This window comes from Canis lupus, chromosome 22 (assembly GCF_048164855.1).
Source record: "Canis lupus baileyi chromosome 22, mCanLup2.hap1, whole genome shotgun sequence".
Lineage (NCBI taxonomy): Eukaryota > Metazoa > Chordata > Mammalia > Carnivora > Canidae > Canis > Canis lupus.
In genome coordinates, this window is record NC_132859.1 from 37,706,533 (window position 1) to 37,723,882 (window position 17,350).

Genomic DNA, 17,350 nt, shown 5'->3' on the forward strand with positions numbered 1-17,350 from the left:
TAGCCTAAACTGGCAGTGTTGCAGTAAAATTGTCATAACTTCCATTGATAGTTGCAATGTAAACTGGTATAGCTCTTATTTTTTTTTCAAGCAAATTTTTTTTTGTTTTTACTGGAGTTCGATTTGCCAACATATAGTATAATACCCAGTGTTCATCCCATCAAGTGCCCTCCTCAGTTCCCATCACCCAGTTACCCCAACCCCTCGCCCACCTCCCCTTCTGCAACCCTTTGTTCATTTCGCAGAGTTAGGAGTCTCTCATGGTTTGTCTCCCTCTCAAATTTTTCCTACTCATAGATATTTTACATTGGCCTTTACACTACTGGGAACTAATCTTGGGTCAGAAATTAATCCAAGAGAAAAAAGTCACCTGTAGAACTATACAGGAGAAATTTTGAGAACAGAATTGGGGAAGAGCTATGTGAATGAAGAAGATTAAAAGATTGTAGAAGTGTGGGGTCAATTTGACAGTGTCAGGTGATGGCGCGGATGGGCGGAAAAATAGGAAGGTAGAGAAGAGAGAGCCTAGAGTAATTTCCAGGTTTCTGGCCTGGACAACTGTCTTGGCTCATTCCTTTGGAAACAAAATGCCCAAAGAGAAAAACAATACTAGAAAGGTTCTGCAGATTTGCATTTAGAACTGTTTGCATTTGAGAGGTCTGGTGACAAAGTGAAGATGTTGAGTAGACAAAAATACATGTCTGAGATTAGAATATATCCAGGTTGGAAATACAGATTTGAAAGTCAAAAGTGGATACTGGCAAGCAGCACCCTTTCCCACAAAAGAAATTTTAAAATATTTTTATTGAATCGAATGCTAGTACATGGCAATCATGGCAAGGACTATGTTGCATCTTGGGGAAATTCTCATGATATAATATTAAGTAAAAAATGAGAATAAGTGGATCAGTCAGTGAAGTGTCTGCCTTTGGCTCAGGCCATAAACCCAGGGTCCTGGGATCGAGTCCCGAATCAGGCTCCCTGTTTCTCCCTCTTCTGCTGCTGCTCTCTCTGCTTGTGCTCTCTCTCTCTCTCTCTGTAAAATAAATAAATAAAATATTTTTAAAAATGAGAATAAATGCATTTCTGCAATGATTGTACTTTCTATGCACATGGAAAAGACCTGGAAGGAGACAAAAAAATTAAAATATTGTAATTTGATTAGTGGGATGATGAGGGTTTTTTTTCCTTTGATTTGCTATTAATAGTATTGTTACTATGTTTGTGCCACATAAATAATTTGAAAGCCTATATACATGCTTAACTTATATGCTGCTATATAATGATGAAATTGAGGGATGTTTTTTGGAAGTTATTGATTTTTAGACCATTTTGTTTAATAAAATATTACATCAACATATATCTGAAACAACTAACAGTGGAGTACCATAATTTGGAGCTTTAGTGAAGAATCTATATTCCTCTTGCTTCCCAACCCCTCAAATGCTTCTGTCACTCCTTAGGTGAGGGCCACAGTTTGAAAACCACCCAGGACAATGACTATGTCGTTGTCCTCAGATGAGAGTGTGAATCTCAGAGGTCAACCAGAATTCAAATCTGGTTCAACTGTCAGGTTGGCTGGTTTTTGGCTCTCTGATTTCTATATGAAAATTTCCTCCTTTGCTTTCACACTTCCTGTCAACTAGATCAGTTAAGGTGGCTTTTTGGGGTAGCTTTTACTGCTGAAATCTCAAACTTGCACATAATTTTTCTCTCCAAAATACATCAAAACTGCTGCATTGGTATTAAAATGGAAGTTTTACAATGGCATTGTAAGGTATTGTCATTATTTGGTATTTCATGGTAGCTTTGATTGCTTTATTGAGTGTGGCCAAAAACTTTACCTTTATGTTCTAACCAGAATTTCCAGATAAAATATAAGAACTCCAATTAAATTTGAACTTCAAATGAACAACAAATACATTTTTAGTATAAGTACACTTAGTATAAGAGTTTTTAGTATAAATGTGCCCCCATATGATTATTATTTATTGTTTTCGTGAAATTTAAATTTAACCTGACAACCTGTTTTTTTATTTCCTAAATTTGGCCACCTAGTCCCAGTATTAGGATGGTACTTTCATTCTAATGATTTAGACCTAATAAAGTAACCACAAGTCAAGGATAGCTACTGTGCACTTGAGATATGCTTAGTCCAAATTGAAATTTGAGTATAAAATATATACCTAGTACTAAAAATAATGTAAAACATTTCATTAACAATTTTAGTATTAACTACATGTTAAAATGATAACGTTTTGGAGAGGTTGGGTTAAACAAAATATATCAAAACTAATCTTACCTCTCTTACAGTTCTTAATGTGGCTGCTAGAAAAATTTTTAAATACATCTGTGGCATGTACTATATTTCCATTGGACAGTACTGACTTTCTAGAGCTAGGGAAATTCTGACGTTTATCTATTTTATCTTGCAGAATATATTTCCAAGGGGCAAATAAATACTATCAGCACAGAAGGCTGAATAAAAGTTGTACAAGATTTATACAAAACAAACTTAGCTAACCTAAACTGAGAAAAATGAGAGTACATCTTTATGTTTGTGGAAGTAGTTTCATTTGATAAACACTTTTGGGAGGATTAGTTCTTCCAGACCAGAGAATGCGTATGTATTATGCACAGATTAATATAAAGGGTATATTATGCTTTATTGCTATTTCTCAGCAAAACACTGAAAGTGCTGATTTGTTTGCTATTTCAAAGATACATGTACCATTTCCTAAAGGAGTTCCATCATAGCTCATTGGTATTTAATTCTATTCAGTGAGGTTAAAGAATCTTATGTCACAGACACCTAAATTTGGAAGGAATCACAATGTATTACCTGTTAAGGTCAAGGTTCATATCAAAACTAATATTAACTGTTTCCTCTACCTGTAATGTACTTTCCACAGAGAGGCTCTGGGGACGTTCCTGACTGTGTTCAGGTCTCTGCTCAAATGTCATTTCTTCAAGAGGCCCTACCATGACGGAATTATCTAAAATAACACCCTGTCACTTTCTCACTCTTACTTCACTATATTATTTTTTTTGTGACATTGACATTCTATTTTGTTTTATTCCACCCTTACTTGTATTAAATATTTTAAATTGTTTTAAGTAGCATGTATCTTTTTTTTTTTTTTTTTTTTTTTGGTCTTTGCCACTAGCATAAGGCTTCATGATGCCAGAAGTGCTCACTGTAGTAGCCTCAGAAGCTAGAATAACGTCTAGTTCATAGGTAGGTGTTGTGATCCTATGCCTTTCTGACATTTCTATAGTGTATTTCCTTCTTGTTGTTTCTTGTTACTTAACAATTTATTGGTATCCCAAAGTTTGACTTTTAATTGGTCTTTCTCACTTTGGAAGTCAGCGAAACATAGCTCCTGGATCTCTGCTCATTTACTTCCTCATAGTGGGCTCCTATCCTGAGCCTTGCACCTACTAGATGCTGTGAATACAATGGTAATCTGTATAGCCAGAGCTCCAGCCCTCACCAAGCTTGCATCCCTATGAAAATGCTCACTCATAATGGTTTTAAGCTTCCTTATTGACTGACGTGCCAGAAAATTGAGTTTGTGATGTGTAAATCTGTGTTGACAAAGTTTCTTTGCTATTTTTAGTGGAGTCAATAAAATGTGGGATGCTTGCTTTGTGCCAAGCCCTATTCTCAGCTCTTTATGTATATTAACTCATTTATCCTCACTGTAACATTAGTGCTATTGTTATTCCCATATTTCAGATGAGCAAACTGAGTCAAGGAGAGGCACACAATCAGTACAGGATGGAGCCAGAATCAAACTGAGAGAAGCTACAATCGGGACTGACAGAATCAGAATTTAAATCCAGAGAGGCTAGCTCCAGAACCTTTTAACAACCTGCAGACTGAAGGCTCATGTAGCGAACTTTGTATATCTACCAAAATATAACTACTGTTGACCTCTTTGCTGAAAGTTTCAAAACCATGAGTTATTTCATCTGGTTTGGGCATGCAGTCAGTTTGGAATGTTCTTTGTCTGCATTTTAGCATAACCCAGTCTTACCCATTTCACAAGACGTGACATGCTATAAAATTAAGGTCCAGTTAGGAAAACATAAGTGCCTCTAGGCAGTACCTACAGAGGGATTACTTGCATAGAGATGGAACAGCCAAGAAGCTAAACACAGCCTAGATGGGCAACCCAGAGGTTAGAATAACAGGCAACTTCTAGCACATTGAGGTCTGTAGGGTTGGAGGGGGCAGGCAGGATTATAGAAAGCTGCTAGCACCTTAGGTCTAGAGGGCACTGAAGGGAGGTAGGGTTACCATAACCTTAAAGCTGGGACTATCCAGTGAAAGCAAGAACCACAAAGGGGCCTTCTGGTGGGAGCTGGGATCAGGAGGAGACAATGTAGGAGAAAGAAATATATTGTCTTTTCTTCTTCAGGCCTTATTCTCTTTCGGTGCCTCATACTGGCTAAGCCTTGTGGAATCTACTTATCACTGGAGCCTGGGAAATGCACTTTCCAAGGATACAGAGCAGATGAATGGTTCTGTAGGCCGACAGATAATTGACCAGCATACATGAGATGTCATATGAATTAATAACTCTCATACCTTTCTGTAGTACCTCTCGTCTTTTGAGGCATTACAGATGTTAGAATAGTGCTAGGTATGTGTAGTCACTACTCATAGCGTCTATTAGGTACAAGTATGGTTGTGTGTACTATTCATATAGTATTTTTAAGCCTCACAAGAGCCTTGAAAAGTAAGCAAAACTATTATCCTCACTTTTGTGATGGAGAAACTGAGGCACAGTAACTTCCCCAACATCGCATAACAAGTGGCAGAACTTGGATTCAAATGTAGGCTGTGGAGCTCCAACGTCCATTCTCTTAACCACTGTGCTCTGCTGCCTCTCAAGATCCTTGCCTAGCTCCCCAAGCATCTGGTGCGGGATACTGCATGTAGCAGGTGCTCATTAAGTACTCACGTGATGAAATAGATTTCCTGATTTTAATATTATCTAGTAGTCACTTAGATTCTTAAACTTTTACAGCCACTTGGGTTTATTTGTTTTTTCAAACTGTTTTTCTCTTTTTTTTTTTTCATGTTTCGATAGTCTCATCTCCCCTTGTATGACTGTCCATTTCTATGCCCTTTCATTTCCATTGCTAAATGTTTTTTAGTTTTTTTTTTTTTTTTTGGAAGGTGATATTTATAGGGTTAAACACTCAGAGATATATTTTTTAGCAACTCCAGTGTTACAGAGGGAAATGATACTGTGATAAAACCATCCCACATTCTTGGGAACAGAATCAGTTTGATTCCTGGAAAGTCAGCTTTAATTAGGCAGATAATCTTACAACAGTGACTTTTCTATTTATCCATCTACCATTGGCGGCCCATTGTATTTAAGGAGTTTCATTCACATGATCCCCGTTAATGCCCACAGCAACCGTTAAGAGTATTCTGATAAAATTCTCCAGTATCTTTTTTTGTTACCTATTCTTTTTTTTTTTTTCCTATTCTTTTTTAAACTGTTATCATGTCCGGTTCCAACACCCAGGAACTCACACCTTTGTGCCACGCCCAACAGGTGGCAGAAAGAATTTAAACTTGTATATGCCTAGTACAGAACTTATGAAGCTTTCAGGGAAGCTCTATCTTACAGTAGGAAAGCATACAGAGATGAAGGAATCGCAGCTGCTTGTTCTCACAATGCCTAAGCAATGGTGATGCTCCTTTAAAATGCACGTGCTGGACTCTGACTTCACAAAGCATTTGGGACTACAAGATATGAGTGGTTCCCTTTAAATTCTTCAGAATGACCTCCTTTGACCACAGAGAGTAGAAGGAAGTATCTGAAGAATGAATTTCTTTCAGCGAGTGAAACAGTTACAAACACGCATTTCAAATGTTATTAACAAGTACATTTAATTAAGGAATTCATATTCTTCTCTTGCATTCTGCTTTTTCCTGCAGTTGGGTTTCTGTGTATGTATTACAAAGACTGTGACTATAAAAAATATTTTTTAAAAAGGCCACAGTTACCCTGTGAGCACATTTTTATTCTGGCTCTGGCCGCAAGAGCTGAGTTTGACTAGGCTCTATATCAAAATGAAATCCAGAGAGGCATTCCTAAACTTGGACCTTTTGTCCACGTCCACTTCCTGTTGACCGAGTGACAGCCTTTCAGCTGGCCTCTGGTCAAGCTGCTCACACAGAATAGGGAGCAGTGTTCTCAAGGGCAGCAAAATCTTGCAGCTGATTAAAAGTAGCATGAGATGCAACCAAAATGCCAATTCTCTTTCCTTTTTGGGTTTGCTTGAGTCCAAAGGTCAAAAGGAAGACAGAACAGCTCAGCATATTGGTGTGTAATTCCACTCCCACTATGGCTCAATGATACAACATATCCTGATCCTTGTCTCATCATGGAGTTCTTCAATCTTCAATCTTTGTCCCCTAAACACTGGCTTGTGTGAACATGCTATTAGCTGGCAGGGTCCAATTTCAGTATTAGTGGTTACATTTGGTTTCAAGCTCCTCACACTTGTCTATGCTGGGTATGAATCAGGAATCGCTGCCAATTTTCTTTGAGGGCATTTTAGTATCATTATCCCAGTGCTTATGCTATTATCTCTCAAGTGTTGTTTTCCAGCAATTTTCTGCCTCTAAAAAGGGTGGATTAGTTATTTTATCAATGAAATTTGAACATGCAGCATAGCTAACTCTGGACTTGGGATTTTCTTTAGTTCACTACCTGGCTGAGGAAATGCTCATATTTACAGTGAGAAGGCACCTCCAGGATCATCTGGTCCCTTGCTACTCAGAGTATGTTCCACAGAGTGGAGTGGGCATCACCTGGGAGCTTGTTAGAAATACTCAATAATCTTAGTCTTCACCCCAGATCTTTTGGAAGGAATCAACATGTTTCATGTGTATATCGTATGCAACTTAAAGTTTGAAAACCGGTGACCTGGTCCAGATCTTCAACTACAAAGGCATCTTCTAACCAGTCCTGAGAGAGTTTTTCCAGACTCTTTTTAAATACTTTCAGTAATAGCAATGTCACTTTTGCAAGACTGCTTGGACAACTGACTTTGCCTTCTCAAAATTTCCACACTTATTTTTTTTTTCTTTAGAGCAAACAGAATATGTCTAAAATGACTTTTCTGATATTTGAAGGTAGCTAACATATTCCCCATCCTATCTCATCCCTTCCTCTCTCCTTCTCTCTCTCTCTCATTCTCTCTTTTATTCTCTCCTAGCTATGTTCTCCCTTTATTCCTCTCTCTTATCTCTGTTCATGCTAGGTAGATTTTTCTACCATACCTCCCCTTGCTGGGTTTCCAAACTTTTCAAGAATAATGATTACTCTTTTACTAATGGACTCTATTTTGAGAGGTTCTTCTTAACATGTGATGTCCAAAATGGAATGTAGTGTATATACATATATACATGTTTTATATATATATATATAATATGTGTATAATATTTCTTTAAATGTATTGATAAATATATTTTATGATAAGCATTTGTAGAGAAGTGCAGGGGATTTCTTTGAATTGTAGAACAAAGGAAAGATGTCCCTGCTGACCTGGGAGGATTTAAAGTCTAGGTGATCCAGTGAGTGACATCATTGTCTCTCATACAGTGTCAGTAGGAGAGTAAAAAAGATGGGGAGCAGCTACTTACATGGGAACTCTGCTAAGTAATACCAAAGCTACAATACTAGAAGGCACATTCACGCTCTTTACTTCCATTAATCATACTCCTAACTTGAATGGAAAATAAATTCTGGAGTAAGCATAAAATGCTTATGAAAATTAAAAGTGTAAAATGATCATGAAAATACCATTTAATAATGTCCCTTGAGGTTGGCGATGGTCTAAGTGGTCAGCCTCTTCCCAATTTTTGACATCTGAATCATATGTTACTATGAAACAATGGTTGGTACAAACCTGTCATTTAAATAAGTCCTAAAGTAGGATTTAGAGCATTGTTTTCACATCTAGTGCAATGTGCTCACATGGGTAAATTAAGGGGCAGGCTCAGAGAATACTTGGCCTGAACCCAAATATTTGCAGGGAATCTAGATCTGAAATTTTACCCATCCCAGTTAATACCACCCATGTACCTGGGGGATCAATGTTCAGTGTGGGGACTATCACAATTTCCAGTTAAAAGTCTGCTCTACACTTTTCACATTTTGCATAAACCATTCATCCAGAATGCTAGGCTTTTACCACCTTTCTTAACTGTTGGTTCTTATTTGACAAAGTATCACTCAAAGAAATAACAATTTGTTAACATTATTTCAATTTAATATTAAAACATTGCCTGATTTATAACTAGAACTTCCACATAAAAATTCAGGTATAATTTCCCTGTTACATTTTCTATGTCCTTCTTTTTCTCTCTCTTTCTTTCCTTTTTCTTCAAATGCTCAAGCACTGGTATTTGTCTTCACAGTCATTACTGCAAAGAAGTATAAAGAAATCAGGATAAGTAAGAAATATTTACCATTTCTGAAACTTTCAAAAATGCAAATAAATTTCACAAATATCTTTAAGTGGCATATATGTTACTCTCCTAAAAATTTATAAAAATGTACACCAACAGTAACATGCATTAAGTTGGTCACTTAGACTTACTCTGACCTCAAGGAATATTATCAATGGCATTTTCATAATCATCTTATACTTTTAATTTTCATAAGCATTTTGAGTTCATTCCAGAATTTGTCTTCCATTCAAGTGTTTTGTTTGTTTGTTAGTTTGTTTGTTTTTTTGATTTAGGGATACAAAACCATCCTATGATAGAGGACCATACTGAAAATGTCTGACAACTTCGGAAAATTACCCTGTAGAAAGAGTTTTGGTGGTACATTAGTCATGTCCCCTCACGTTGTTTCTGAGAAAAAAAAAAAAAAAAAGAGAGAGAGAGAGAGAGAGAGAGAGAGAGAATTTGGCATTAATTTGCTACTCATATTTTAGAATTAATAATGTGAGCTCCTGAGACTTTATTGATTGATTTAAGCCACTTCCTTAGACAAATATATGTGTGCTCTGTTATAGAAAACTCTGAAGCCATATCACGACTTATCCCTTTCTGTTACAAGGATCTAGTCTTCCAAATAATCACTGTTAACTACTGGAAATAACTCAAATGTAAGTTATGTCTGTGTGACTGAAAAGGAATGGAAAGATGTGAAATTTTAGGAAGAAAGGAGGGAAACAGATGACCACCAATTTGCATACATACAATTTTTTATTAACTCACAAATTTAATTTTCTTTGAAAATACAAGAAGCCATGAAAGTGCATTTTATCATTTTAACTGCCTAATTAATGTGAATCCAAAAAAGAACTTTTTGTTATGAAGAGAGCATAAACAGGAGTAAAGAATATATACAGAGTGTAGTATACATCCTATAGACATTTTTTTTTTAATTTAAAATACAGCATATGCTGATCCAACTTCAAAATGTTCATATAAGCCATTTTAATGGGAAACATCATGATCACTACATGTGTGGCTGTCTCTCTGAGGTCTAAGGACAAATTCCCTAAATGCATTTCATCAAAAAAAAAAAAAGGAAATTAAAGATTGATTGATTGATTTAATATTATGGAGTAAAAGCACAATGACAAATAATATCAGTGTGAAGTTATGAGATTTTGTAAGTAAATGGGATCCATGGTAGTGTTTATAGAATTCCATTAACCCTTCACAAATGCAGATAGGTAATTATTGGGAAAGAAAAGGAAACATCTGAAAAAACCAATACACTACTAGATAGATGGAGGATTGATTTCAGTTACTGACACTCTAGGTAGGGCAGAGGTATGTTTGTTGGAGAGTAAGTAACTTTTTTCAGTCCAACATATTTTATTTGCTTCTGATATTTCCTTACCCTCTGTATAGCTTCCCTTGCCCTATACATTCTTGAAACTTTTTTTCTTTTCTTTTCTTTTCTTTTCTTTTCTTTTCTTTTCTTTTCTTTTCTTTTCTTTTCTTTTCTTTTTTTCTTTTCTTTCTTTTCTTTTTTCTTTTCTTTCTTTTTTCTTTCTTTTCTTCCTTTCCTTTCCTTTCCTTTCCTTTCCTTTCCTTTCCTTTCCTTTCCTTTCCTTTCCTTTCCTTTCCTTTCTTTTCCTTTCCTATTTTCTTTCCTTTTCTTTTCTATCTCAAAATCCTCCTTTCCTCAGAGTTCATAAATTCCAAGCCAACTCAATTGTGTATCCAGATCCAGTGTCTTTCCCCTTAGGCTATTTGTTCTGCAAACTAAATGCAAGCTCTCAGTCTTTTATAAAATTTATAATAAATGTTTATGTGGAAATTAACCAACACAAATGACTCTGACAAAAGCTAAAACAGTACATCATAATCTTTCCAGAAGAATCAAATAATGTAGACCAAATCCAAAATTGTAAAATTTTCATCCCTAAAGTTGGATGTTTTGAAGTAATAACCACAAAGAAAATTCACAGTGATAAAATTTGTTATTAACTAAAAAAAAATGTAATTTGCAAAATTTGCATGGAAAATAACAGATCCAGAAAATAATTTCAGTAAAGTTAAAATTAAAATATGTTGATTCTATGCATATAAAATTGATAATGAAAATAATTTGGCTAAACACAGATGATTTTGGAAAGTACTTTATGAAAATTCTTTAATGATATTATATAAACGACTGTATCCATAACCCTGAAGTAAAAATGTCCTCTTGGTCCAAAAATGGAGTCTAGATGGTCAGATCAGAATGTTTTTTGCTCTCCAGAGCTTAATAGTTCACTTTTCCTAGGGTTACTTATATGCTTGTAGAACTCAAAGGTTTAAATTTTGAGAATAAGAAAGAAAGAAAGAAAAGAAAGAAAGAAAGAAAGAAAGAAAGAAAGAAAGAAAGAAAGAAAGAAAGAAAGAAAGAAAATTTATGCCATCATATTGAGGGTGTTGTGTATTTTGTGGCCATTACCTTGTCCCCTCTCTCATTACTCAAAGCCTGGTCTACAAAACAGCAACATCAGCATTGCCTAGGGCTTTCCAGAAATACAAACTCTCAGTCCCAAACCTAATCTGCAGAGTCAGAATCTGCATTTTTAACAAGATCCCTAGGTGATTTTATCCACATTAAATTTTGAGAAGTTCTCAGCTGTTCTAATACTGCCTAAGACAGGCTTCCAGCATGAGATTTCCCCAGATTGTTTTCATTTCAGGTTGTTTCAACTACAGAGTACAACGAGGCTGCCCACCTTTGTGCTTGCACAAAGGAATACGTCTTTTGTTCTTCCTTTATTCTATTTTCCACTTCATTTATGTGGAGACATAAACAAGGTAATTTGAAAAAAACAAAAACAAAAAACAAAACCTTGCGATCTGTTTCAGAGTGGAATTTTGTAGCGAGGATATTTATAGAATAAGAGACACTGATGTTGCACATATCCTCCATAGTGGCTTCTGATGTGTTTGTTGCTAATAAGCACCCTTCCCTTGGTGTTTGGGCATCTCAAGTGTTCTTGCTGAGGCAGCAAGGAAAAGGCAATTTGGTGCTTGTGCAGGATGTTGTCCTGGTAATGAATATGATGCTAATCCTTTACCTCTCTCAGCATTTATCAAATGTGAACACAAACTTGGAGAACAAAAATAGAATTTGGACCACTAGAGTCTGAGCTACACTTGGGGAGCTCATTCGGAGAGCACTGTGAACTGGTTTTGGTCACGTAGCAATTCCTTGGTATCTTCCCTCTTTTTCCATGACTTGTACATTCTTCTGGAGGCCTGGTCACCTAACTATTTTGGTCTTCAATCTGTTTACTTAGTTCCTGGGAATAAGGGAAAGCACCATTCCGAGTTTTAGGAGGCTGGAATTAGCACAGTACCTGCTGATACTGCAGGTAGTCAATAAAATGTTAGTTCTTTCCATCTCTCTCATCCTCTCATTATTGATAATTAGGTGGATGGCTTTGAAGAGTGAGCTCTTTTAGCTTTCATTTTCCTTATCTACAAAATGAGAATTAGACTGAAAGATTGATCTATCTTAGTTACAAATAGTTATATAATTACATAGTTATATAGTCATATAGTTCATACACATCTAGTTCCATGGCTCTATTACTATCCAGGTTCTTTTTAGGACAAAAGTCCCTTGAACTACCAGGATCCAATGGAGATGCTTAGCTGGCACCCTAAGTTGAGGGGAATTGAGTGGATGAGGGTTTAGACTTCCTGCTTCCCAACACTGGAGCCCCTGCATCTATTGTACATACTATGGTTCTTCTTCAAGTTTTAATTGAGAAAAGTTCCTAAGCTCTGAAGAAATAAGTGTGAGACCTGATTCTCTAAGAAATTAAAATAAGTGATAGTACAAAGTACATCAAAATCACTGGCAGGAAGCAATGAAGCATGTATATATGCATGGTCCCTAGTCTTCACTGTACAGTGAGGAAAATCAGAGAAGCACGGATCCCATAAAACATTTTGCATGAATTAAGCCACTGGATAACTATACAAGTTCACTTTCTGAATTTTAGGATTTCTTTTTAAGTTTCATTAAAAAAAAATTCACTACCTCAGAGGCTTCTGGTGATTACTTTACTCTCAGGTGCCTTTTTCTTATTTTGAATTTTTAAATGGCTATGTTTTATCCCAATCAATCATGAAGTCATCACAAGCCAGAAGCATTTAGGCCCATATGGTTGGATTAGATATCCTCTTGTCAGTTTCATTTTAATGCAGTTTTTTTTAACTACTATTATATATTAAATATCCCTTTTGGAGTTTATACTTCTGCTCAGTTCTTGCTATGGAGATTAAGAAAATCTGTTTCTAATCTATTCGTTCTGCCAAGCATTAAATGTCCTGTGATTAAAAAGCCTAGCAAGTGTTTACCAAGTGTTTCTTGATCAACATTATGGGTCATTCCTTAAATCACTCCTAAATGTGTTATATTTTCATGTTCATTTTACTAATGGAAATGTAAATGCAAGAGTAATTAAACACCAGGGCTCAAAGTAAGAAATGAGGTCAGGCTAATGTTCTTAGAACTTTGAGTTTAGAGTTTAGCTCCCTCTTTATCCTACTATGTTATGCTTCATCTTCACTTAATATCACCTACTACCTGTAGAGACAGCAAATGTTTCTGAAAGGCATAGTTGTCTTTCTTTTCAGGAGTTTGGGGACAAATGTCATGTTCTAGCAACGTCCTAATACTGCCTTCACCACCAAGTGTGCTCGACTTTGAAACTTAGTCAGTTATCCTTAAACAAGAATTTGGGGTGACTGAGTCACTCTGTGGGTTAAGTTTTGGACTCTTGACTTTGCCAATGGTTATAATTACATGGTCCTGAGGTGGGGCTCTGCACTCAGTGGGGGAATCTGCTTGTCTCCCTCTCTTTCTCCCCTCACTCTCAAATACATAAGTAAGTAAAAGTAAGTAAGTAAGTAAGTAAGTAAGTAAGTAAGTAAGTAAGATATCTGACATTTCTGCAGACAGAAAGGAAAAGCTGGCTGGATACCTGTGCCTCCAGAAGTGGGCGGCTAAGAAATAGTTTTTCTTTCACATTTGCCTTGCTTAAGTGAAACAAGGTCACAAGTTTCAGTCTTTAAAGAAATATTTCATTCTGTAGTTATGTATAAATTTATATTCTCTAATAGAGAAAAACAAAAATATCTTCCTTTTTTTTAAAAAAAGATTTTATTTATTCATGAGACACACACACACACACACACACAACACACAGAGGGGGAGAGAGAGAGAGAGAGAGAGAGGCAGAGACACAGGCAGAGGGAGAACAGGCTTCATGCAGGGAGCCCGGTGTGGGACTTGATCCTGGGTCTCCAGGATCACACACTGGGCTGAAGGCGGCGCTAAACCACTGAGCCACCCAGGCTGCCCCAAAAATTCTTTCTTATAGACATGTCATAGGTGGGAGACAATCCAAACATGCCGAATGTGAGAAAAGCTTTTCTAGAGATTCTCTGCACCTCAGGTTAGCATGAAGAGATTTAAAATGGCCAATTCAGATTTATAGATTTTGCTGGAATTAGTTTAACCTCCGAGATCATGAAGATTTTTAGCAGTGGGAATTGAGAAGAATTTATTTCAAATCTCCTAGATGGTGACAAATTAATTATACTTTAAATAAGCCTTGATTATCCATCAACCTTTGAGTACAGTTCCACAGCTTTTAGCAGCATAGCTGATATATTATCCATTCATATTATATGTCATCAGACAAACTTGGTGAAGAATTATATCTGTAACTCAGTAATTAGTTAAAAGTTCTTTGATGAGAGAGATTACTGATTAAATGAAAGTATTTGAAGAAAAGAAAGCCCAGCACAGATTGAGAAAATAAAACTCCAGTCAATATGATCATTTATGTTAGCAGCTGGTTTTATGGTAACCACCAAACTAAATATCAAAGATGAATTTTATGCCTATGATGCAAATTAGTGCAACTTATAAGATAATTTACCTAGTGGTTCCTTATTAAGGACATCCCATTGTCAGACAAAGGGGTTCATATGTTTTTGATAACTTCCCATAGGGGTTTTAAGAACAATTCTGAATTAAGGCCATAAAACACATCATCTTTATATAGCAAAGATATTTATGTCAGAGATGATGATGAGTCTATCATGATAGATCTTACAAATGCTACTTAATGATTGTTTTGATCTTGGGCATCTGGGTGGATCAGTTGGTTAAGCATCTGCCTTTGGCTCAGGTCATGATCCCAGGGTCCTAGGATAGAGGCCATTTAGGGCTCCATGCTCAGCACAGGGCTCACTTCTCCCTTTGCCACTTCCTCTACTCATGCTCTCTCTCTGTGCCAGAAAAATAAATAAAATCTTTTTTAAAAAATGATTGTTTTGATCCTGACGATTTGTATGAAATTGTAAATGTATCATTCTATAACCTCATTTGATGAATCATAAGGTCACTTCCATTAAAAGTTTTTCATTATGTGCTGCTGTTAAAATTCTTTGACTATGGTTTAAAAGGAGCTAATTGTCATCTCCAGTGAAGTGAATTTTGCCCTTTGGGTATGCAGTTTTTCTGATTAACTTTTTCTACTCTCTGGAGATCTCTGAAGGTTCAGGATAGTGGAGTTTCCTCAGATCTGGAGTCCTCAGAGCAGGGATGTTGCAAAACCTTGTCCACATCACAGTTCCTTCCGCAAACTTGCCCTTGATACTCTATCATAAGGAATTTGTGAGACCTGTGAATTAGATGTCTATCTAGTTAGGCATTTAAGTATGAGATCAATGGTTGATGTCATTGCTCTCTTTTTATTGCTTATAAATAGCGGTTGAATTACAACTGATCAAGAAGTATTCAGTACAGTGGGTTTGGACTGTATGACTCATGTCATGGGCTGATTTAAAATTCAAGCAAGGATTCTATTAGAGTTATTTCCCTAGAGTTACTAGGAACTTGATCTCTTTCTGGTCTATACATAGTCTGTTGGTTTGATGTGACAGTAACATTTGATATATACATTTGAGAGTAAGTAACAAATAGGTTTCCTAATAGTCTCCAAAGTGTATTAATCTTATACCTTTTAACATTCATATGAAGCTTTGAATCTTTACAGAATTAGCAAAGCATATGTAGTCCTGCCAAGGAATGACCTCTGAACTTATACAAAAGGGGAAATAAAAAGACCTGGAAAGCTAGTATGATATAGGTAGTCTCAAATTTCTTTCTGATTTGTTACCTTCCTAAATAGAGAATATCTGATAAAGGCAATGCAAAGAATCTCTTGGTAGACATGCATGGTCCACACATACTCAGGAGGAGCCAAGCCCTCATTTATGGTAGTGCTGAATGATCCTTAAGATTCTTCTTTCCCTTCCTCATCTTGTGCAGCACTTGTTGTATCGGTTTTGTTGCAGTTATGCCTTCTGTTCTGATAGTTACTGATTTGGGGCATATGCTATTGTAACGGTGCCACGATCTCTGTCATATTTCACCACTATACCCTTGCAAGAGCCTAGGAAGACTTGGAAATGTGTCAGAAGAGCTTACCAACCTCATACGTTAGCCGTGCTGCACAGCAGTGCTGCAGAAATGAGCTGAAAATTCCAAGCAGCATATTGAGTGTGTGATTTATTTGTTCTCCAGGCAGGTCAATTAATTATTTCATGGGGACGCCACCCTAAATTGTAAATAGAAAGAGAGAGAAAATGACTTGTCACATTCTGTGGCTGTCTCTCTTACACTTAGGTTGACAAAAGCAGTTTCTCCCCTGAATGTAGGTGATAACCAGAAATGGAAGGGTTGGGCCAGAGCTAAAAGTGTTGGTCAGCGTATCTCAGGGATGCAGTTTGAAATGACTTTTGAGATAGTGTACTAATACTTTCACCACCTGTGGGTTCTTGAAAGAGTATTTGTCCTTGTCAGTTTAGGGGGCTATAACAAAAATACTATAGACTGGGTGCTTTAAACAAGCATTTACTTCTCATGTGTCTGAAAGTTGGTAAACCTGAGATCGGGGTGCAGGCAGATTTGGTGTCCAGGGAGGGCCCTTCTCCTGGTTTGTAGGCAGGTGTCTTCTGGTTATCCTCATGTAGCAGAGAGACCTAGCTCATCTCTTTCTCTTCTTGTAAGGACTCTAATTCCCATCATGGGGCTCCACTCTCATGACCTCATATAAACCAAATTACTTCCCAAAGGCCCTACTTCCTAAAACTATACTGTTGGGAGTTAGGGATTTGACATACGGATTTTAGGGGGACCCAAACATGTTGTCCTTAATACTATTATAAGGTGAGGAAAAGGAAAATAATAATTATTATTTCATACTTACTGTACTATGTGCTTCCTGTCTTGGAAACACAAAGGAATGATAGCTTTCCTAGATTTCCAAATATATTTTTTTCCAGATAGATTTTGATGTGTTATTGTATTAATAAAGAGGAAGGTATTTCTAGATCTTTGGCTGAAGGGAAATGGGATAAGAAGTAAGAAAGATAAAATCAGCACATGGAGAATGTAGCAAAAATGTAGCTTTTCTAGGAAAAACATGAAGCATTTAAGTTATTTATCACTGAATTGCTACTCCATTTATAACCTTTGCAAATAACTTCTCTTTTTCCCAATTTGAAAATATATTTGTATGAGCAGAATGGAGCACTGATGTGTTTTTAGAGTGAAATTTGAAATGGTTTGTTAGGACCCTAATATTGGCCCCAATGTCTTTTTACTAGATGAAATACTCTTTTATTTAGAAAAGAACAATATTTTTATAGAAGGACACTCTAACTTCCAAATCCGCTGCCTTGGCAACAGCCACGTAAAGTCCACAGTTGCTGGCAAATACCATGAACTCCTAAGAAGTTACTCAAACACCTTGAATAAAA

The 17,350-nt window shown here is 36.4% G+C and overlaps 1 protein-coding gene and 1 long non-coding RNA gene across 31 annotated transcripts in view; one reads left to right on the forward strand and one right to left on the reverse strand.

Moving 5' to 3' along the window:
* RBMS3 (RNA binding motif single stranded interacting protein 3) overlaps window positions 1–17,350 on the forward strand; it is a 1,291,910-nt gene that overhangs the window by 821,330 nt on the left and 453,230 nt on the right. The window lies entirely within an intron of this gene.
* The window catches only part of LOC140614147 (uncharacterized), a 57,736-nt gene continuing 41,171 nt past the window's right edge, over window positions 786–17,350 (reverse strand). For 2 of the 4 annotated variants that reach the window (XR_012015036.1, XR_012015039.1), the window contains 3 exons: window positions 16,798–16,929; window positions 16,021–16,146; window positions 8,293–8,458 (listed from right to left, as the gene is read on the reverse strand). This is a non-coding gene — a long non-coding RNA (uncharacterized lncRNA). Of the gene's footprint in view, window positions 1,037–8,292; window positions 8,459–11,862; window positions 11,984–16,020; window positions 16,147–16,797; window positions 16,930–17,350 lie in introns of those variants that run through there. The other 2 variants (XR_012015038.1, XR_012015037.1) reach the window with 2 other exon arrangements.